This window comes from Euprymna scolopes, chromosome 1, assembly GCF_053919585.1.
Source record: "Euprymna scolopes isolate OS-2025 chromosome 1, ASM5391958v1, whole genome shotgun sequence".
Classification (NCBI taxonomy): domain Eukaryota; kingdom Metazoa; phylum Mollusca; class Cephalopoda; order Sepiida; family Sepiolidae; genus Euprymna; species Euprymna scolopes.
This window is the reverse complement of record NC_136482.1, coordinates 53023751-53047425: the sequence shown is the minus strand read 5'-3', so window position 1 is coordinate 53047425 and position 23675 is coordinate 53023751. Positions and strand designations below refer to the sequence as shown.

At 36.8% G+C, this 23675-nt stretch overlaps 1 protein-coding gene and 1 long non-coding RNA gene across 2 annotated transcripts in view; both read right to left on the bottom strand.

Annotated features, from left to right (window-relative positions):
• LOC145296251 (H(+)/Cl(-) exchange transporter 7-like) overlaps nucleotides 1–23675 on the bottom strand; it is a 594517-nt gene that overhangs the window by 555776 nt on the left and 15066 nt on the right. The gene's annotated exons all lie outside the window — the stretch shown is intronic.
• LOC145296747 (uncharacterized) lies at nucleotides 917–23505 on the bottom strand. The gene is made up of 2 exons (XR_013870022.1): nucleotides 20153–23505; nucleotides 917–1478 (listed from the first exon to the last, which is right to left on the bottom strand). It is a non-coding gene; the product is annotated as an uncharacterized LOC145296747 (long non-coding RNA).

Here is a 23675-nt window from a genome sequence, read left to right as displayed (position 1 = left end):
AACTCCTCAATACCAGGTCATCCTCTTTAGGATGAAAAAATTCACAGGCCATGTGTATATTAAAAGGAATCAGTATGTAGTGTTATCATTTTTGACGAAGGGAAGAGTCTGTTATGCCTTTTTTTTTTATTTTACTTCAGTCGAAGTTCTCAGAAATCAAGGGGCCCACAACCTGGAGTAAACACTTGAAGTTTATATGAGATACATAGATATTCGAATGTTCCACTTAAGTTCTTTATTTCTCAAAGACTGGGTTAATAAAGAAGTTGAGAACATAATTTTCCTCTCCCCAATTAACCATTTTCATATATTGTATTATATCTTTTATTTTGGTCTCTTGGTCTTACTGAATTCCAGGACAAGAATTTATCTAGTCTGGTGGAGTATCCAGTTTCGTGCTGTTACTTGAGGTAACATCACTTGGAGAAGGTGCACCATTCCTCGTAAAAGCTAATGTAGGTTAGCCATAGTGAGGAGATCTTATTTGGGTAGCGAATACTATGTGATTTTGAATATTTGGTCAGGGTTTACTTCTATGGAAAAAGTATCCTCATGCCAGATTGTTCTGACAAACCCCTGTACAGAGAGACCTTAGACACTCGAGGACAGTGTCTAGTGTACGCATTGTGATGATTTATGAAAGTAAAACCTTGTCAGTGAAGGTTGAGAGTATGTGTTGCATGGAGAGAAATGATTTATGAATGATGTAAGGATGTGAAATGTAAGTCTTAAACAGTTTTTTTCTAAAATAAAATACGAGAATCGCATACGAAACCTTTGCTTTCTTTTCATTACGATTTCTTACTTAAGGCAATACATTATTTGATTTAACTTCTTAACCATGGTATTTGTGAAACTATTACTAATACATGGTGGAACAATAAATTTGTTGCCACAAAGAAAACAACACTAGAGCTTTATTTTAAAAACTTTTATTGAAAATATCTATTTAGGTAACTTGATAATGTAGTAGAGCTGACAACTATTCAATGTAGCCACCTTCAGCCTCCATCACCACCTTAATAAGGGTTCAGAACTGGGAGCATGCCTTTTCCACAAGCGCTGGCGGGAGCTCAGCAAATACGTAACGGATGGCAGTGATCAGGCTTGCTTTGGTGTTGTAGAAGATTATGTTGGTGATGTTCTCTACGTATGGCCAAACGAAGTAGTCCAGCGGGTTCAGGTCAGGGGAGGAGGGGAAGCAGTGAGAGAAGGGTACAAAGTCGTAGCACTCCTTCTGAAGCAAAGCCTGGGTCTCTTTGAACTTGTGAATCGGCGCCGAGTCCTGCTGCCACACCCAGAGTCTGCCAGTGGCCACCTGATTGCACTAGGGGATCACCACACTCTTCAGCACATTCAGGTACACTTTGGCATTAACTTTCAAGAACATGAGTTGTACAGCGGTGTATCTCTGATCTCGCTTGTTGAACATTGTGTCACTTTGGGATTTATACACAACTGGTCAACTAGTAAATGGTCTGCAACAAAAAAAGAAAATTGGTTTTCATCAAATGGAACTGGAATCATGTCATCTTTTTTAGGGCGACAATTTTATCGTTCCACCCTGTATTATATAGCATTGACAAAAATGACAGAAATTCCCGTGGATTTGTTATTAACATTGTGGAGTCTATTTCGGACGTCAATTTTTTAATTTTATTTTTTTATAATTATTTCAGACGATATGTTTTCATACATCTTTAAATAACACAAGCAGCTAAAATTTATGTAGTTATGCAGTTGCCAGGTTTAGTGATAGATGCCACCACAGCAAAATACACAGTGTGATTTCCTCGGAGAATGAATAACATTATTTTCTTCTAAAATAGTTTGTATTCCATCCTATATTAAAAATAACAATAGTATAGTCTAATAAATAAACAAAAAAATATTTCTATTGAAATCGCTCTAGACAAGGCATGAAGCCACTTGATGCAAGGAACAAAAAATACTATTTCAAGGTAAAAAAAACTTCCAACCATAAGTGTTAAATGGAATAGAGTCTGGCGCAGAAAATAGGAATTCTTGTCTCTTTTTTTAGAAACGTCACTCATGAAACGTGAGGATTAAACAACAAAATAAAAGAAGTGGGAGTTATGAGACTTCTGAAAGCAAATAGATTTTATATGGATTCTCTAACTTTTCTAATCAGAACACACAAATATTATAGATACGCATACACAGTAAATTCTGACATAGTAATTTTTAATCTAATGTAAATAAGTTCCTATTGAGCCGCTCTCTGAAATAATTAAGCCCTATACAAGTTCCACCATTACTGATCACTGTCTCACTATCTACCTAACACATTAATCCTTATCCTAAAGTGACTTCCGGGCCTTGATAAGTGGTTTCCCCCTAAGTATATATATATATATATATATATATATATATATATATATATATATATATATATATATATATATATATATATGTACATATATACATATATATATACACACATATATATATATAATTTACATAGGGGTCACCATTTATCGAGGCCCGGAGGCCACTCGAGGATAAGGGTTATTGAGTGTACAGTAGTCAATGGGATAATATAGCAATCATTAGTAGTGGAAATTTGGTAAATTGGATTACTTAAGGGGACGGTTCATCAAGAATTTGTTTACGTTGAAGACGACCAAATTGTAGTCAGATGGAAAATAGACAAATGGAAGAGAGTTCCACAGGCGTGCAGTTCTAAGAAAGAAGCTTTGTTCATGGAATCTACGTTTCGGTTTAGGCACAGATAAAGAGTGGGGAAAATGATTGACAGTGGTTTCAGCTAGACAAGTGTTTTTCATGAAAGTTTGGTAATGGGGGGGGACCATAGATTGGAGCTCAGACGAGCACTTACCATGGAAATAATTATAAAGCAGAGACAAGCTTGCAACGTCTCTTCTGTGGGAAAGAGGTTGCAGGGAAGAGAAAAGAGCATTCCCCATTTAAGCTACAAAGTCTATTTTGAACACTGCCAAAGCAGGATAAGCTGCTTCTAGCAGCTCCTGCCCATATGTAGCAACAGTACTTCATCCTTGGACCTACTTGGCTTTTATATAGACAGAGAATTGCATCAGCAGTAAGATATCTACTGGAGCAGCAAAAGGATCCCACCATTTTTCCAGCAACCTTGGCAACAGATTTGATGCACATGTTTCATTTCAGATCAGGAGTACAGCTAAAGCCCAGAAGTTTGTTAAAACATGGAGCCACCCCTAGACAAGAGCCATTAATTTCAATTGATGCCAGATGGGGATCAGAACGATGATGTAAAGATAGAAGCTTGTTTTTAGATGCATTAAAAGTAACCAACCACCTCTTTCCCCACTGTACCACATGCTCAAGATCAAAGGTGAGAGAGTTAAAGAGAACTTGGTCCTTTTTATGACCTTTAATGGGCTGCCATAGATGATAGTGTTGTCAGAATAAATGTCTATGAATGATCTAAGGATGTGTTTTTGGGAGATCATTGATCTAGATCAGGAAGAGAGTTGGGTCAACCATTCCACATTGTGGACATTGAAGTCTCCACAGATGTGAATGTTAACCGAAAAATGAGTAGACATGAGTTGGTCAATTTTCTCAGATATGCTCTTTAAGATAGTAACTCCACTGTCATGGGAGTAATAGAGGGCAAATATAAACGCAGCAGTCTAAGCAAGTGCAACCCAGGAGCACATATAAGGTAAATTAGGGTCTTATCTGGAAAATAAACACTCATCTAGCTAAAACTACTATCTACAATTTTTTATATTCTCTATCTGTGCTTAAAACAATATGGATTTAGACAAGCCCGTTCCACAGCAGACATCCTCACTGTAATTTGAACGTATATACCATTCACTGGACAAAGCGGGGGAGGGCAGAGTGGTAGCTCTAGATATATCTAAGGTTTTTGACAGGGTATGGCATGAGGGTCTCCGCAGGAAAATTAAATCATACAGTATCACTGGTAGAATATTTAACATAATTAAATCCTTATTAGATAAGCGAAAAATTCAGATTGTCCTTGACAGTCGTACATCTAAACAGTGTGGTATAAATGCGGGAGTACCTCAGGGGTCTATCCTTGGACCTCTATTGTTCCTAATATTTATTAATAACCTCCCCAACAAAACTGCCTCTGAGATGGGTATATATGCTGATGACACCACACTCTATAACAACCATGACAGGAAAACAAATGAACACATAACTAAAGAAATGGCAAAAACACTAGAGGATGACCTTCAATCTGTAGTGGAATGGGGACAAAAATGAATGGTCACATTCAATGCTGCCAAGAGTAAACTAGTTTCCTTCAATAATTACAAGAAACCTTCTTTGCCCCCAATAGCAATGGCCAGTGACTCCCTGTCTGAGAGTACATCTTTCAAACTGCTTGGCCTAACGTTCACAGGAAACATGAGTTGGAACAATTATATTGAAAACATTGCTAGGGCCGCTGTGAAGAAGGTAGGCTCTCTCTACCGTGCTAGAAAACTACTAACACTCAAAAGTATCCTGTACTTCTATAAGGCCACCATTCGCCCATGTATGGAGTATTGCTGTCACATTTGGGCTGGTGCATCTGCTGCTAGTCTCTCGCTCCTAGACAAGGTTCAAAAGAGAGTCACCAATCTGATAGGCCCTGAACTGGCATCTAAGCTTCAGCCTCTGTCCCATCAACGAAATGTTGCGTCCCTCTGCCTGTTCTACAAGTATTTTAATGGTGAATGCTCTGACGAACTGCAGACACTTGTGCCCCCACGACGTAGACACCCTCCACAAACCTGACAGGCAGCTAAATCCCACCTCCACACAGTAGAGATCCCTAGATGTAAGAAAGCCTTCTACTCTAATAGTTTTTTCCCCAGAACCGCTAAACTTTGGAATTCCCTTCAGGGTTCTTGCTTCCCCAACTGTACTGACATGCAGAAGTTCAAGTGTAACGTGAACCGACATCTTGCTGCCAAAATCCCAACATAGTGCCCCAGTAGTTGCTACCCCTGATAGTAGCCCCCTACACCACAGTGGCAATGTGCCTTGTTTGGGGTGAAATTGTAATAAAAAAAAATAAATAAATAAAAAAATAAATGAAAATTATGTGAGTAAATTTCTTTTCTTAGAACTGCCCGCCTAATCCTACTCAATTGTTACTGTTATATTCCTAAATACTTAGGAAATAAAGACAAACGTGAGTTACACCGAGTGGTATGTGTAATGGGGTTTATTTATAATACAGAAACGTAAGGCTGCTCGCCTAAGGTAAATAGAAGTACATAGTAACAAGTATGGGGAAGAAAGTCTGATAATCAACACGTAAGACTATCCGTCTTACTGCGACTGCTTGTCTGCCGCTGTCTGCCGCTGTCTGCCAAACAGTCCAATATATATATACAGTTTGTAACCGGTGTATAGCCAGTTATGTTCCTTCACAACACCTCCCCCTGAAGCTGAAATCTTCCTGATTTTAGCTTAAATACCTCTTCCTTTTAGGGTCAGGGCTTAATCTCCTGGTAACTTTTCTCTTTCTTGCGCTTTTCCTTCTGGTCAGCGTTACCCGGGGTAAAGGTTTCTGTCCAGCCCGTATGGTCGGTTCAGGCGAAATATTCATTGTTTGCGGTACACACGCTGGTTTTGGTATATCAAAAATATCGCACAATGTTTCCATTGGTGTCTCTTCCACATTTGGAGACAGTCTGGGACGTATTTGATTTCTGTGTCTTTTGCAGACAAAACTTAATCCTTGGATGGTATAGACCATGCTCCCAATCCTTTTTTTGATAATACCTTCAACCCACTGATTTCGTCCATTTTGAAAATTTTTGAAATATACATTTTCACCTGGGGAGAAGCACTTGGTATTAAGGTTTTCTTTCTTGAAAACTTTCTTTTTCTCTGGTAGCAGCCTATCGAAGACAGATCTTATCTTTCTTGCAAACATTAGCTCAGCCGGGGAAGAATTGACATTATTATTAGGATTTGGTGTCACCCTGTAAATTGCTAAAAATGTTTGAATACATTGTTCGTCTGTGTCCGTAGTAAGATTTTTCTTAAGTGCCCTTTTAAACGTATCTACAAATTTTTCGGCCAACCCATTCGATCGTGGATGGTACACAGGTGTTGTCATATGTAGAATATTTAGTGAGTCACAGAATTCTTTGAATTCATGAGCAGTAAATGCTGTTCCATTATCGCTCACTAAGGTTTTTGGCACTCCAAAACGGCTAAAAATTTCATTAAGCGCACTCACAGTGTTTTTTGCTGTTGGATGTCTAAACTTAAATATTTCTGGCCATTTTGAAAAAGAATCTACAATAATCAAGTAAAAATAACCATTTATAGGTCCCGCATAATCAATATGCAGACGTGACCAGAGTAGGTCCGTCTTTGGCCATGGCGTCGTTTTTACTGGAGGATCTCGAGCTGCTAATTGACATCCTCTGCATGTCTTGACACATTTTTCAACTTCCTTGTCCATACCAGGCCAGTACACATATCCTCTCATAAGGGATTTCATTCTCGAAATGCCCGGATGACCTGTATGAAATTCCTTCAGAATTTTCCTCTGTAACGTTAGTGGAATTACGATCCTCTCACCATACATGAGCACATCTTCACAGATGGAAAAAGGCGTTGTTTGATCTACCTTTTTATTTTTTTTTATCCATCCCAATTGATTTTTCATTTTCTTAATGAAAATGTCATTTACTGCCTCTTTTTTTATTTTTTCGAAAGTTACCGGAAGTTCACGTATCATATTACACATTGAACTTGTACATTCACTTTCGTCTTTAAGTGCAGCAATTACCGTTTCTTCGAAACTTTCGCTTCTTTTAGGGATCAACCGTGATAATGCATCTGCGTGTCCTAACTTTTTTTGAGGATACATGTTCCATCTTAAACTGATAGTTTAAGAGGGTTACAGCCCATCGCTGTAATCGATTCGCAGTATGTGTGGGAATGCCTTTCTTTGATCCAAATATGGTAAGTAGGGGTTTATGGTCGGTTTGCAAAATAAAAGATCGTCCATGGAGAAATCGATTGTACTTTGTAATTCCAAATATTATCGACAGCGCCTCTTTTTCAATTTGGCTGTAATTTTTCTCCGCTGCAACCAACGTTCTTGAAGCATGGGCGATAGCTTTTGTCCTACCATCCTCATACTTGTGAAGTAATACAGCGCCAACACCGTAATCACTGGCGTCCGTTGCTAGTATTAGTTCCTTTTCTGGATTGAAATGTGCCAATGCTAAGTCTGACAGTAGACATCTTTTGATATTTTGGAAAGCAGATTCACATTCCTTATTCCAGTTCCATTTAACACCCTTTTTCAGTAACTCGTTAAGAGGAGCTCTTAAATTATGTATGTTAGGGATGTAAATTGCATAGTATTGAACTAATCCCAAAAACGATTTTAATTTTGTCACTGAATCTGGAGCAGGCATCTTTTCAATTGCTTCAGTCCTTTGTGGATCCGGTCTTCGACCCTCTTTGTCGATTATTTGACCTAGATATTTAATTTTTTTCATAAAAAAATCGCATTTTTCTGGGCTCAATTTAAAACCAAATTCCTGTATTCTTTTGAATACTTCTTTTACATGCTTCTTATGATCTTGCAAATTTTCACTTTTAATTAGGATATCGTCAAGGTAGGCCATTGAAAATTCCAACCCTGCCAGCATCGTGTCCATAATTTGCTGGAAAATAGCAGGAGCAACCTTTAATCCAAAAGGAAGCCTCTTTAGCTTAAAAATGCCCTTATGAGTATTTATGCCTAAGTATTTGGAGCATTCATCGCTGATCTTAATTTGCAAGTAAGCATCTGAGAGGTCTATCTTAGAAAAGATTTTTCCTCCGTTAAGCTTAGAGAACAGATCTTCTGCGGACGGAAGGGGATAATTATGGTCCAATAGACAGTCATTTAAACCCGTTGAAAAATCTCCACAGACCCTTATTCTGTTATTTTTTTTCTTTACATACACGGTTGGACTTGCCCAATCTGTGTGGTTAACTTTTTCAATGACTTCCAGTTGTTGAAGTCTATCCAACTCTTTTTCGATTGCGTCCATCGCTGAAAAAGGCACATTCCTTTTAGGTTTGAATACTGGAGTGGCATTTTTCTTTAATTCAAATTTTGCCTCTGTCTTAATACAGAGTCCTAGTCCTTCGGCAAAAACATTGGGAAATTCAGTTTTCAAATCCTTCAGGAAGTCTTCCCTTTGGTTTGCTTTTTCTGCAGTTAAAACGTTACAAAACGAATTTATGGGTTTCTCCCATAAATTAAACAGGACAATCCAATCTACCCCAAACAGGCATGTATTCTTTCCTGGTACGACGTACACTTTGGATTTATGAGTCTGGTTAGCGAATGTCACTTTGCATTTTAATTCTCCCTTGAACTCTAATCTTTTGCCGCACACACTTCTCGCCGTCTTTCTGGTTTTCGTTAATTCAGGTCGACCTATCCTTTTCCATATATCTTCATTTATAATACTAATATCTGCACCGCTATCCAGAAGCAATGTAACCAGATGTCCATTTATCCGAACATCAACATATTTCCGTCTTTCGCAGCTTTTTTCTTTATTCATGCGAAGCGTATTTACATTATCGGTCCCTTGTCTTTTCTTCTGGGCACAGTATGTTCCCTTGTGACCTCTGAGACCACATTCATAACATATTTTGTTCCTAAACCAGCAGGTCTTATTGTTGTGTCTTAAACTACCACAACATTTACACTTTAGCTTTGAGTCTTTGTATCCTTTAAGGATCCTGTGTTCTTGGAACCTGGACTTTCTTGTGGTCCCTTGCCTTTTTACTTGCTGCACCTTAAAAATATTTTTCTCTTCAATGCGAGTGTTGTCTTTCTTTATGTTAATCAGACGTTGACACTCTTCAGTGACTTTTTGCAATGTTATGTTAGGATCCGCCTCCATAATTGTTAGGATCCGTGAACGTATATCTTTGTCCCTTGGTGCTGTGAGACCTTGTACAAAGATTAAACATTTAAATTGGTCTGCGGAAATTTCATTCAATTTAAATGATTCGCATAAACAGTTCACAGTGCAAGCATATTCTAGATAGTCTTCAGCTTCTGCCTACTGAATGTTCAAACATTTGTATCTAGAGTGAAATAGGCTATCCCTTTTATCAAATATTTTCGACAAGGTACTAATTGTTTCCTCGAACGAAACCTCCTCCGGTTTTTTTGGTAGAATTAGATTTGCATACTTGGTGTTTTCATCAGTACCCAGTTTTTGTAGTAGCAGGGTAACTTTTTCCTCATCGGTCCAGTCTAAACATCTTTTCGTAAAAATTGTTTCGTATCTTCTGTAGTATGCAGGGAAAGTAACACCAGTATCCGGGGAGTAACGAAATTCCGTTAGTGAATTTGAAATACCCTCGGCAGAAAAATTAGTCTTCTTCCCGGTCGACGTTAGAATTAGCTTTTCTAAATTCTTTTGCTGTGTCGACATTTGTCGTTGTAGTATGTTTGTTTGTTCTTGTTGTGCCTCTAAAGTTTTTTGTGTTCTTTCTTGTTGTTGTTGCAGCTGTTGCTGTAGCTGTTGTTGTTGAATTTGTTGTTGTTGTTGTTGTTGCGCTAAAAATTGTTGAGTCATTTTTGTCTGTTCCTGGATGCTAAGGGCTAGAGCCTTAGTTAACTCTGCTAATTGTTCCATGTTAGCTTCTAGTACAAAAATGTCTTTTCGAATTCTACACAATAATTCCAAAGAAAAATCGTAAATTTACGTATATCGTAAATTAGTAGCAATATGCAGACACAACACGTTTCAACAAAGTTCATCCATAGTAATTCAACAGGCTTTGTAAAATAATTCTTTTTTTTTTTTTTTTTTTTTTTTTTTTTTTTTTTTTTCAACAACGTAAGTTCATACACAAAATATTTCTTACTTCCCACGACAAATAGTTCCAATTATTTATATAAAGGCAATAACAAACAATTAATTTTCCAAAAAAAAAAAAAAATATATGGCTGCCGTTCCCACGTGGCATAAAATGGTACAATAGTCGTTGTATTTATATTTTTTCTTTCGAAACTCGTAATCCTTTAGTGTAGTTTCGAATTCAACTTGCGACCATTTTTTTTTTTTTTTTTTTTACTTGTCAAAATAAATATAAATTCCACTTTACCTTGAACATGTTTCTATAATTTCTTGTGAGTTCTTTACGAAGAAAAATCCGTACTTTTCGCTACTTTAGGTAGGAAAAATTTTTAAATTCATTGACGCACGTGGTCAAAAATCCTTGTGTAGTTTGTTTTTTTCGTAAAACAAAAAATCCTTGCATTGTACACAGTCCTTGGTACGGTAATTTATCTCTGTTAAGAGAAAGAACATCCTTTCGTCGCCATTGTTATATTCCTAAATACTTAGGAAATAAAGACAAACGTGAGTTACACCGAGTGGTATGTGTAATGGGGTTTATTTATAATACAGAAACGTAAGGCTGCTCGCCTAAGGTAAATAGAAGTACATAGTAACAAGTATGGGGAAGAAAGTCTGATAATCAACACGTAAGACTATCCGTCTTACTGCGACTGCTTGTCTGCCGCTGTCTGCCGCTGTCTGCCAAACAGTCCAATATATATATACAGTTTGTAACCGGTGTATAGCCAGTTATGTTCCTTCACAACAGTTACCATTATCAGTCATCACTGTGATGTCTCACTGGCAACCTGACACTCATGAACCTTTATTCTTGAATGATCTTTAAGTCTTCATAAGCGATGACCTGCTTGTGAGTTTGAAGAAGGTGTGTTAAATTAGAAATAGGAAGCTTTTTGCTTTGTTTGCAGCCGAATGTAATGTTTGGATAAATAATTTCTCTCAACCATTAATTTTATTGTTGCAAGAAACAAGCATATATACCCAACAATTAACATTAATATTCGTTTTCATCCAAGTATTTTTATGCAGTTCTTATGCCTCGCATTTTATTTGTGCAGCGAATACTTCCCTTCAGCTAATTATCCATATAAAACTGATTTAGGATTCTATTATTAGATATTTTGACAACATGTCCATTCCATTTCAAACAATATTGAAATATCTTAGATTCAATATTGGTGCAGCGGCTCTATTCAAGACCTTAAGAGTTATTTATATACATTTTTAATGTGTATCAAGTTAATGCAATAGAAGTTATTGATGAAAACATTTCAACTTTCTTAGATGATTTTTGGTAATTGTCTGAAGTGTCGCATAAATAGAGCTAGTATGACAAAATAAATGTTTTGTGTATTGTCATTTTGGTCTTAACTGAAATGACACACTGGCATTAATAATAAATTAATGTTAAGCATCATCCATTTGTAATTTTATTGTAATACTAGCAGTTCAGCCCGGCTTTGCTTGGGCCCTATGTACTGTTCATAACTTTATGTGCAAATGTATATATTAAAATGCTTGAGTCATGTCCAGGTAACATACATCTAAAATTTCAAGTGTTTAGATCCAAAATTGGCAGCGGAGTTTGGTAGAGTCTGCAAAGGTCAACTCTATAAACTTTGAACTCTTGGCAGCAAAATTTTCGCTCAAAAACTGATTAAAAAGCTTGCTGCATGTCTAAATACCCTTTATGTAAAATTTCAAATGTTTTGAACCAAGATTGGCGGAATAGTTTGCTAGAGACCGCAATTGTCAAATCTTTCAAACTTTGACCCCTTGGCAGCCAAATTTTTGGCCAAAAACCGATTAAAATGCTTGCCCTCTGTCTGAATACACTGTATGTAAAATATATTAACATTTGCATCTAAAAGAAGGAAGATATTCGCAAATTCACAACTTATCTTTTTAAAGTGTCCACCTTCAATGCAAACAAGTCTTTGAAATAAACATCAGCGTTCGCTTTTTAAAAAGCAAACCATAGTTTGCTACTTGGACTAGCATTATAGGGACGCGTGGTGTAGAGGGGGCAAGAGAACAGCATTTTCAGATCTATTTATGCTATATTTAAAATAAACTTGCCTAATAAAATCGGCACATTTTTAGACCAGAAAGCCTATTACATATTCAATAAAACAAAAGCTCCTTTTTACAAAATGTCAAACCTTTTCTGCTTTTATTTGGCTTTGTTCTGAAAACGGATATAAGTTTTAAGTAAATATCACCTCTAGGTTCCAGTCTTCTGGAGGTTAAAAGTTTCAGTCATCGGTACAAGCGATATTAAGAATACAATTATGGATAAATTAAAATTTCTACCTCGTGATGACTGGCAGAGCTAAATAAAAGGTTCTGTACAGATTCCTGAGTTCGACATAACGATCCTCAAATTCAACAAGATACAGTGCAAGATCTGAAATTACATCAATCGAAATGTGAAAATAACATTCAAGATGAGAACAGTAGTCCAAATAATTGAAATTTTCAATCCACATCTAAAAATATTCTGAAACATTGATAACGTTTTATTTAACAAATTATTGGTTTACTTCATGTTTCTTCCAAAGCAAAATAAAGAATATTGTTAAGTAGTGGAATTCGAGTGGTGTACATACAAAATATCTCATTGCTATTTAGCACTAGAAAAAGTTGAAGGAACATCTTAAAGTAATTTGCATAAAGAATGTGTTTTATTTAACTGCTTTTGTGATTGTAGTACAAATATATAGCTTGGATAATATTAGAAGCGTTTAGATGACAATTTTTTAAAGATTAAACTTCATTAGTTATTACTTACTAGCCTGGGTGCCCGGCGTTGCCCGGGTGTTTGGAGATGTGTGTTGAGCAACAAAAAAAAAAAGTGGTAGTAGGCAGGCAGGCTTGAATCCATACAGCGAAGGAGGAAAAGATTGTAACAAAATAAAAAAAAATGTGACATCTTTGCCATTGCGTCCATCGCCAAGTCGCAAGTCATAAAGGTTTAAGTTAAGGCTAGTCAATCAAAAAGAGAGGATGACTTTAAAAAATATCGGCGAAGAAAACGATCCCTCCCTATAGAAAGATGTCCCATTTAGGGTGAACGAATTGATGTTTTTAGCCATTTTTTTATATTAGTCGTCCGAAGGGTCAAGCTTCAAAACGATGCTGATTTTGTGAAAATCTGTCACGTCTGTCAAAAGTTTTAGGCATACATACATACATACATTAAAACAGACAGGTGAGATTTATATTATAGACTAGCCTGAGTGCTCAGCGTTTCCCCGGGTGTTCGGAGGAGTGTGTTGAGCAAAAAAAAAAAATAAAAATAATGGTAGTAGACAGGCAAGCTCGAACCTGTACAGCAAAAGAGGAAAAGAACGTGAAAAAAAAGTGACGTTTGCTGTTGTGTTCATCACCAAATCGGAAGTGATGTAGGTTTAAATTAAGGTTAGTCAATCAAAAAGAGGCGATGACTTTCGAAAATATCGGCGAAAAAAGCGACCCCCCCCCCGTAGAAAAGTGCCCAGTTGAGGGTGAAGGAATGAATGTTTTTGGCCAATTTTTTTTATATTTGTCACCCGAAGAGTCCGGCTTCAAAATGATACTGACCTCATGAAAATCCGTCGCCTCTGTTGAAAGTTTTAGACAGACATACATAGATACATACAGACAGGTGAAATTTATATTATAGACTAGCGGAGGTTCCCCACGTTGCCCGAGTGTTTGGAGGTGTGTGCTGAGCCGAAAAAAAAAGTGTTAGTAGGCAGACAGGCTCGAATCCGTGACGCAAAGGCAGAAAAGAAAGTGTGACATCTTACCACTACACTATGAAGCCATAGGAAGTGAAAAGTGTTCAAATTTAGCGATGTCAATGAAAAAGTTGACTTGCTAAGTGAATGAGTTCACACAGGTGCAGAAATGAACGTTGGCTGAAGGCCAATTCAGCTTTCCGCCATTTCATTTGTTTCCCCATGATGTTGGGGAAATCAAGCTCCCCCGACAAGGGGGAACTCTCAAATGAATAGAAATGGTCTGATATGAAGGGTTTTCCCCACATTGATCAAAGCCTTCTAGACATCCTGCCCACAAAGGCAGAGAAGCAGTTGCCTTTGCTTAGGAAAATGTATATATATATATATATATATATATATATATATATATATATATATATATATATATATACATTTTCCTCTACATATTCCTCTTGATATGCACTACATATTGCTATTGCTGAAGAAGGTCGGAGATTATATCTACCGAAACATTGTGAAAATCATACTCAAGATGAGAACAATGGTCCGATGAATAATAATACAAATAACCAATCCTCATCTCAAAAATTCAGAAACATCATACTGTTGTCATATTTGGGTTGGCCCATCTGCTACTAGCCTTTCACTCCTAGACAGGATTCAGAAGAGAATCGCCAACCTGATAGGTTCTGAACTGACATCTAAGCTTCAACCTCTGTCCCATCGATGAAATGTTGCATCCTTCTGCCTGTTCTACAAGTATTTTAATGGTGAATGCTCTGATGAACTACAAGCACTTGTACCCCCTCGATATAAATATCCTCAACACAAACTGACAAGCAGCTAAATCCCACCCTTACATAGTAGAGATCTCTAGATGTAAGAAAGCCTTCCACTCTAATAGTTTCTTCCCCAGAACTGCTAGACTTTGAAACTCCCTTCCAGGATTCTGCTTTCCCAACTGTACTGACACGCAGAAGTTCACATGTAATGTGAACAGACATCTTGCTGCTTATCTCCCTTCATTATATTCCTGCAACTTATGTCCCCAATAGTAGCCCCCTACTTCAAAGTAGCACTGTGCCTTGTTTGGGGTGAAAATGAAAAAAAAAAATTCAAACGGAATTATAATAAAGAAAAATGCTTAAACCACATGTTATCAAAGACAGGCTGTATTCATTAGAAGATTAACATTACTAAAAAAAATGTTTCACTGGTTAGCCTAGATTTGAAAATATATAAAAACTTTGCGAACTAAAAGGCACTTTCAATATAATTAAATAGAATTTTTTTATTGAAACAATAAAGGTTCGTAACATGTGAGGATAGCAACATTAACAAGTATAAAATCCAACAATTCTATCGGAAAGAGTCATTAAATATTCAATCAGAAAAATTCATTTTCTGAATAGCTTCTAAATTTCTTCTTGCGTTCTTCTTCCCCACCTAGCCAGGACTGTGAACTGAAGGAGTATTTGCGTGATCTATACAGCACAAATACATTCAATACATGTAAGCATCAGCCCCCTCCACCTCATGGAGGGCCCACTCATGAAGCTAACGGTTGACCCTGATGTTTACATGTGGCATTTCAACGAGATTGTTGCAATGTGCATTGCAAGACAAAGTGCGTTGATGACACACTCCTGTGGTCGGACAATATTGAAGACAGCTTTTTCCAAGCATGTCAATGGCTGGACATTTGTGATAGAAATGGCATTATCCTCAACCTTGAATAGTTTTTCTTTGCTCAAGACATAGTGAACTTCGTTGGATTCGAGATCACACTCAACAGCATTCGACCATGCAAGAGATACCTGCAAACTATCTGGGACTTCCCAGCACCAAAGAACATTACGGACATGCGCTCATGGTTTCATCTAATGAACCAGATGTCTTATGCATTCAGCATGGCAGATAGAATGCAACCATTTTGCCAGTTGCTAAAGCCAGGAATGCCATTTGTATGGAATGCCCACCTTGACAACCTGTTCCAAAGCAGTCATAGTCAGTGAGATTGAGAAGGGTGTTTGTATTTTTGACAAGTCCAAGCCTTGCCACCGATTGGTCAAAGAACAGTCTTGTATTTTGATTCTTCCAGAAGCACTGTCGGAGCTGTCATGAGGGATGGAAGGTCACCTTTGTTGGCAGCTATTTCACACACTCAGCTGAGTCACATTATGCTCTAATAGAAGGCGAGGCACTAGCGGTGGCTGATACATTGGAGAAAGCCAGGTACTTTGTTTTTGGGTGTGATGACCTTACATGGACTACAAACCACTACTGAAAATGCGTGGTGACACATCGCTTGAGGGTATATCCAACGCTCGGTTGCACAACCTGAAAGAAAAGACCTTGCACTACAGGTTTCACATGATTCACATTCTGGGTGCCAAACACCATGCAGCAGATGTTATCTCTCGCCATCCAACCGATGCTCCCCAACCTGCAAAGATGCCATTGGTCGACAACATTGCATCTGTCTCTGATCATGAAGAACACATTTCTCATCTGGCACAATTCTCTGACCTTAACCACACCATCCTCTCCTCCATACAACACATTGTTGAGTGTGACACCGATGTGGGAGTCTCTCCAGAACTGTGCTTTATTATCCATCAACTCAATGCAGTCGATTATTTGTGACAGAGTTTGGGTCACTACCAACAGGTAAAGCTTGTTGAGATTATCGAATCTGGAATGCCAGAATCCCACAGTGCATTACCTGTATCCTTGCGTGAGTACTACCAGTTTCATGAGGACCTTTACACAGTTGATGGTGTTGTTATATATAAGCAATGTATTGTTCTCCATGCTTTGAGACAGGACATCCTTGATATACTCCATTCTGCACACCAAGGCATCTTATCTATGATAGCTGAAGCATCCCTCTTCTGGCCTAGGATCACCCCAGCTCTTATAGCCACCCAAAACAACTGCAATCACTGCAACCAGATGGTGCCCTCCTAATCCAGCTCACCACCAACACCACCTGTATCTTCAGCCTAACCCTTTCAGTGTGTATGTGCTGACTTCTTCCACTACACTACTTATTCATTGTTGATAGAAACTCCAATTGGCTCATAGTTGAAAGAACCTCCAGAGGGGCATCTGGTCTAATAGACTCTCTCCTGCGAACATTTGTCACATTTGGTATACTAGATGAGCTGTCTTCTGACATGAATTCACTGCATCAGCCACAATTCCTACAAAATTAGGGTATACATCATTGCCTATCATCCGTTGCTTTCCCACATAGCAATTGCAGGGCCAAGATTGGCAACAAAACCGTCAAACGACTGCTCACATAATACTGGTTCAGATGGAGAACTCAACATTAATGAATTCCAGCATGCATTACTGCAATACAGGAACTCTCCAGACTAGGACACCAAACTATTTCCTGCAATGTATGCCTTCAGGCTCATTAAGTACTTCATACCCATTCTACCTGGCCATTACAGACCACATGACACATGGAGCAACACATTTCTGTCACATGAGGAAGCCCTGAAAAACAGGAATATGAAATCGGCCATGCTACTTGCTGAGCACACAGCTCTGGTTGTCAGGGATTTGGGCAAAATTCAAAACCAAACTGGCCCCCAACCATTCAAATGGGACAAAACTGATTAGGTGATCGAAGTGCACCAGTTTGATCAGTACATGGTGCGCGTTGATAGATTGGGTAGCGTGACTCTCTGAAAGAGAAAATTTCTCTGGAAGTATGTCTTCGTCTATGCTCCCAGAGATAAACTCATCATTGATAGCAACCTGATGCTCTGGACAAAACCATCAACTCAAGCCATGCCCGGTCACCACACTACTACAACAAGCAAACAACCACATGATATCATGCTATTTAGTAATAAACAGCACACCCCTGCTGCCATCATGCCAACACTGGTGCATGGCATGCATCCTGAGAGAGGCGAATCAGATCTAGAGAAGCCAGTGCTCACACCTAGCAGTGACATCAATGACCAGCCAACAACCTCCCCATTACTACAACAAGCATCTCATGAGTCGTCACCACCTATGATCCGATCAACACTGACAACCCTCAACCAACAGCAGTCAGAGGCGCCCATACCTACCAATAGAATTATGACACCAATCGAAAGCAAATTGAAGCTACTATGGCTGAAAGACTACGTTCAAACAGTTGGGGCAGAATAATCCCCGGGCTAGAGGACAGTCTACACAGCGAAGGTCCATGATGTGTTTTTGTTTCTTTCTTTCTTTTTCACTATTTCTTGACCAGACACTGTGAAATGTTTTGTGTTTACCTAATCAGTCAGTCCTTGTCCCATCCATCGGAGGATGTACCAATGACTTGGGGAAGATAGAGAAATATGTACCGTAACTATACTTGTTATGTTATATGATGTTGTGTGACTAACTATTCTGTTTATTTAGTTCTACCAATCTGTGTTTTTTAGATCATCATTTGTGATGCCATCCTAAAATGGTATCAAATTGGCATATACTTATCTAATAAAAATATAACATCAAACTACCGTAAGTTTCATGAATAAATATCTATTTTTCAAATAACTGAAAACATGTGTTTTGCAAGTTTTTTGTATAAGAATTTATTTTTATTTTATTTATTTATTTATTTTTTTTGTCAGAAAAATTTTTTTATAAGATGTCTTTGTGAGAAAAGTTTTTTATTTGTTTGTAAGGAAATCTTTGGAAAATAATATTTTGTATATTTTTTTATCCGCATTTTGGGGGGTTATTTATTTATTTATTTTTTGAAAAGATGGTGGGGTTTTTTTTGTAATTTCTTTGGAATAAGAGGGAATTTTTTTTCTTTTAGATTTCATTTTTTTTTCTTTCTTTCTTTCTTTAGGCAGTCAGATTATTTCTTCATGAATATTTTTGGTTGACTAAATGGTAGTCGCCAACACTCACAGCAGTTCGTGTTTTCATAACACATTTCCTTGAACATGTCCTGCACGCCACATTGGTTCCTTTTTTTTTTTTTTAAACTGGGTAAATTGTTGTGGCGACTATAACATATTTTCAAAGGTTGCTAAATTCATATTGATGTCGTCAATATTTTTCAATGATTAAAATCTTTTTTACACGATTAAAACTAACTTTTTTCTTCCAATTTATATACTGTCGTCGGCTGAGGTTTTCGTTAGCTTAACCAACAGCGTGTTTATTCATTGCTTTTTCATTAAGTGAGCGTTTTCCGTTTGATCTGTACTCGGTATATTTCTGGAGTTGCTGGGCTATGTTAAGGCAACATTCACGGAAATGCTGTCAGTAAATGCAGAAGTACCGAAAAATCAATTGTGGATGTAATGGTAAAAGCAGCTAAGCTTACTCGATGGTATTTTACAGCCAACGCAGAAACCTCACTTAAATGTGTTTTTTTACAAACGTATGATGCATTTTGCACCGGGGATAAAATACTAATTTAGGAGATTTGAACTGTGTGATGTCATCTTGTCGTTGTTGTTATTATTCCCAAAGTCCACTCTGGCCCGGGCCTTCAGTAATTGTCAGAGTCCCATCTATTGGTTATGTACAAGCTGTTATTTGCAGACTTTATGGTGCAAGTCTATAAATGGTCCACAAGTAATCTTTTTTACTATAAAATGAATGATACACTGCTAGCGACACCTATTGGGAATGTTTGGAATATAAGATCGGAAAGGGGCAGACAATTGACTGTCAACGCTATAGAAAAAACTTGAATAATTCAGACATTTATAAGTTTTTGAGGATGTTGAAAACGAAAATAACGTTTAAAATTCCAGCAAACGAGTAGTTTCCAAGATATGAAGAATTTTACGTAAATTGAGCACCCACACGTTGACGCTACTCCAAAAAAAATTCAGCAAATGTGTATTTCAGCGGCGTAAATTCAAGTTTTACACTAGTGGGGCCATAAAGTGGGTGATCATTATACGTTAAATTATTATAGAAAAGTGACCCCCCACTTTCTTTAAACTAACATTTCTTCATATCTTGAAAACTACTCGTTTGATGGAATTTTAAACGTTATTTTCGTTTTCAGCATCCTCAAAAATTTATAAATGTCTTAATTATCCAAGTTTTTTCTATAGCGTTGACAGTCAATTGTCTGCCCCTTGCCGATCTTATATTCAAAAAATTCCTAATAGGTGTCGCTAGCAATGTATCATTCAAAAACAAGATGGCGTGAAGTTTTTCTTCAATAAAATGTCTCAAAATATTTGATTTTCTTAAATAAAAAAAAACTACTTGATCGATTTACGTGATTTTTGGAATATGACATTTTCATGCAGTGACAAGTACATACATTATAAAGATTTTTAATTTATAGTAAAAAAGATTACTTATGGACCATTTATAGACTTGCACCGACTTTATTTATAAAACAAATTAATGTGTAAATAAAGACGTTGGTCAAAATGACTGAATTCGGTATTAAATAATATGGTAACAGTTTATATTCTGTAAAAATAAAAAAAATAACAAGAACTCTTTTTCCTATAAATGGCACAAGTCATAAAATAAAACAAAACTTACCCGAATTAATCAACAAATGTAGTAAGGTCTCATTAGGGTGGTTTTCAAGGTATATTTAAAACGTCGAGATGTGGCAGCTCGAATTGCGGAACTAGCATAAAAAACAGTAACACCCCCAAATTATTTTATGTTCAATATTAACGATAAAATAAAAATAATACGCCCGTATTTTTATTATTTTATTCTCTTTTTATGTGTATATTTTAAACTCCTTAAGTTTAATGTCGATAGACATTCCCAAAACCATTTAAAAAATAACTTCTGCTGAGCGAAAGCAACGCTGGAGCCGTTGTTTGCTTTTATACGCATGCCCGAATTAAGTTATGACACAAAGCGCTGACAGAGACCTGTGGCTTGTCGCAACCACGCGTTTTTGATTCTTTATATTTGCTATGCTTATTATTAGTTGATAAAGGTTAACCGTTTTATTTACAAAATGTGTTTTAATTAAAAATGTGCGTCTAAGAAAATGTACTTATAATTTCTTTTTTTTTTTTTAATAAGCATAATTTATAGAATAACTTTGACATTTAATTTGTTAGCAAACGAAAAACACAAAACTTAAACGTATTCTTTTGGTAAACATTACAGAATAAAAATGTTTACGAATTTTTTTATTGTAAACTTCACATATTTTTTTTAATGTTAACAATTTCTTTTTATGAAAGTAATAAACGAAAAGGCATTTTTTAAATATATTTTATTTACAAATCTTTTTAAAACTTCTATTTTTTTTATAAAAAAACGAAATATTTTAATTTTTAAACAAAAAATGTCAATTTGGTATACCTTTTTGGTATTTTTTTTTTTTTTTTTTTACATAAGTAAAACTCGCCGTTCGTTCACATTAGAAATGTCGACTTTTAAAAGTTTTCGGGTATGCTTATAACGAATAAACCTCCCCATGTTAAGAACGGCTTTTGAAATAGACCCCCTCAACCTCCCCATGTTAAGAATGGCTTTCGGAATAGGCCCCTCTCAACCTCCTCATATTAAGAACGACTTTCGGAACACCCTTGTCAGCATAACCGAAAACTTCTAAAAGTTGACATGTTAAATGTGAACGATGTAAAAAATGTACCGAATTTAAAACGGAACGAAATTTAAATTTTCGTTCCATTTTTACAACAACCGTAAAACAGAGCATTCTCTGCAAGGTTTACCAAAAAAATTTTCAAAAAAAAAATCTTTAAAAGTCTTTATGATGTACGTACCCGTCACCGTACGAAGATATCATATTCCAAAAATCACGTAAATCGAACGAGTAGGTTTTTTATTGGTCAGTCAGTGTGCTCCGTTACGCCAACTGAAGATGTCTCAACATTTTTCGTTAAATCGACGACTTAATGGGTTTGCGGATATGCTGAAAACGAATATCGCAGGGAAAATCAGCGCAGACAAATAGTTTACAAGATATAAATACCTGTATTTTGCAATGTAAATCACTGGCGGCCATGTTTGAACGGCCAGCAAACGGCAAACCCTCAGTTTTTTTGGGGGGGGGGTCCGCGCAATTCCGAAAGCCATTCTTAACAAAGGGAGGTTGAAGGTATTTATTCCGAAAGCTGTTCTTAACATGGGGAGATTGGGGTGTTTATTCTGAAAGCCGTTCTTAACATGGCGAGGTTGGGGGTGTTTATTCCAAAAGCTGTTCTTAACATAGGGAGGTTGGGGGCGTTTATTCCGAAAGACATTTTCTTACTTTTAACCTCCCCTTGTTAAAAATGGCTTCCGGAATAAACAGGTTGAGCAACCAGTGCATATTGACCGACTTTCATTGAATTTGAATTCTTGAAAGTAATTTTGTGGTGGAATTAGCTAGAAATTATGTTGAATAAACGTTTGCATTTCGTAGAAGTAACTTCAGAGTTCGTCTGCGCATGCTCACTGAACTATTTCATTGAAACAACAAAGATGACAGCCAATTCAAACTACTAGAAATTACATTGCATAATACAGGTATTTATATCCTGAAAACTATTTGTCTGCGCTAATTTACCTTGTGATATTCGTTTTCAGCATGCCTGAAAACCACCAAAAGACGTCATTTTATTGAAAAATTGTAAGGCGCCTTTGGCGTAATGGAGAACATTGACCTTTTTGGTCAAGAAAATAAAATTTTATGACATATTTTATCGAAGGATTGGTGCACCATCTTAATTACAAATGATACGCTGGCGACACCTTTCGGGGATGTAGGATCAACAAAAAACAAAATCTTTCCACCCTCGAAAAATTCTTTTAAAATTACTAGGTTTTCGGGGCCGCCGAAAATGGAAACAGTTGATTTGGGCAGAATTAAATCGAATATAGATGTTACTCAAGCTGTTACTTTGTGCGTGCACAAAATTAAACATTCATAGTTTAAAGTCGCTCAATTTTTAACTTTCGTATCCATTTGATGGTAACTCAGATGGTAGCGATGGTGGAATGATAAAATAGCAACTAAGACTGGAGTGCTAAACATTTTGGTTCCAATTCTCATGGATGGCACCCAAATCGTATTTTTATTTATAACTTTTGAAATCAGTACTATATATTAGATAATAATCAATAGAGATTAATTGGCTCTATAATAATAAATACGAAATATGTATGAATTAAAATATAATATTTATTCATATTTTACGACCGGTCAACATTGGGTGGCCTGCTAGTAAAATTATAAAAGCAGATAATTTACAGAATTAGAACAAAGAACAAAAAATACAGGGCAATGGTTTTGTTGCATTTAATTTATGACCACAGTTTATGACAAGTACTTGTTGACATTGGATTTGAAGATAACCCTATTGTAGTCTGCAGGAAAACAGTCTCATGGTAATGTCTTCCACAGTATCAAACTGCAACAGCATAAACACCAATTATATATATTTAATGTTTCAATACATGAAATACAAAAACAAAATCGGGTCCAAAAGATTCAAACAAAAAGTACTCAGCATTTTAGAGGGGGGGGTCATATAAGTTAATAAATACAATTTCAAATCCAAAGGAAATGAAAGCTATTTGTTATCGAAATGAGTCAAGAATAAAAAAAAATTATTGGAGCAACCATGATAACAATACAAAAATTGAATACATTATCTCTGAAAAAATACTGTGCATGTTAAATGAGTATTTTTTATTGCATTTTCACCCCAAACAAGGCACGATGCCACTTTGATGTAGGGGGCTACTATCTAGAACATAAATTGCAGGGATACTATCTAGGGAGTTGAACAGCAAGATATCTATTTGCATTACATTTGAATTTCTTCATGTCAGTACACTTGGGGAAGCAGGAACTCGGAAGGGAATTCTAAAGTCTAGAAGTTCTGGGGAAAAAACTATTAGAGTAGAAGGCTTTCTGACAGCTGTGGATCTCTACTGTGTAGGGGTGGGATTTTGCTGCTTGTCAGGTTTGTCGAGGGTATTTACATCGAGGGGGTACAAGTGCTTGTCGTTCATCAGAGCATCTACCACTAAAATACTTATAAAACAGGCAGAGGGACGCAACATTTCGTTGATGGGACAGAGGTTG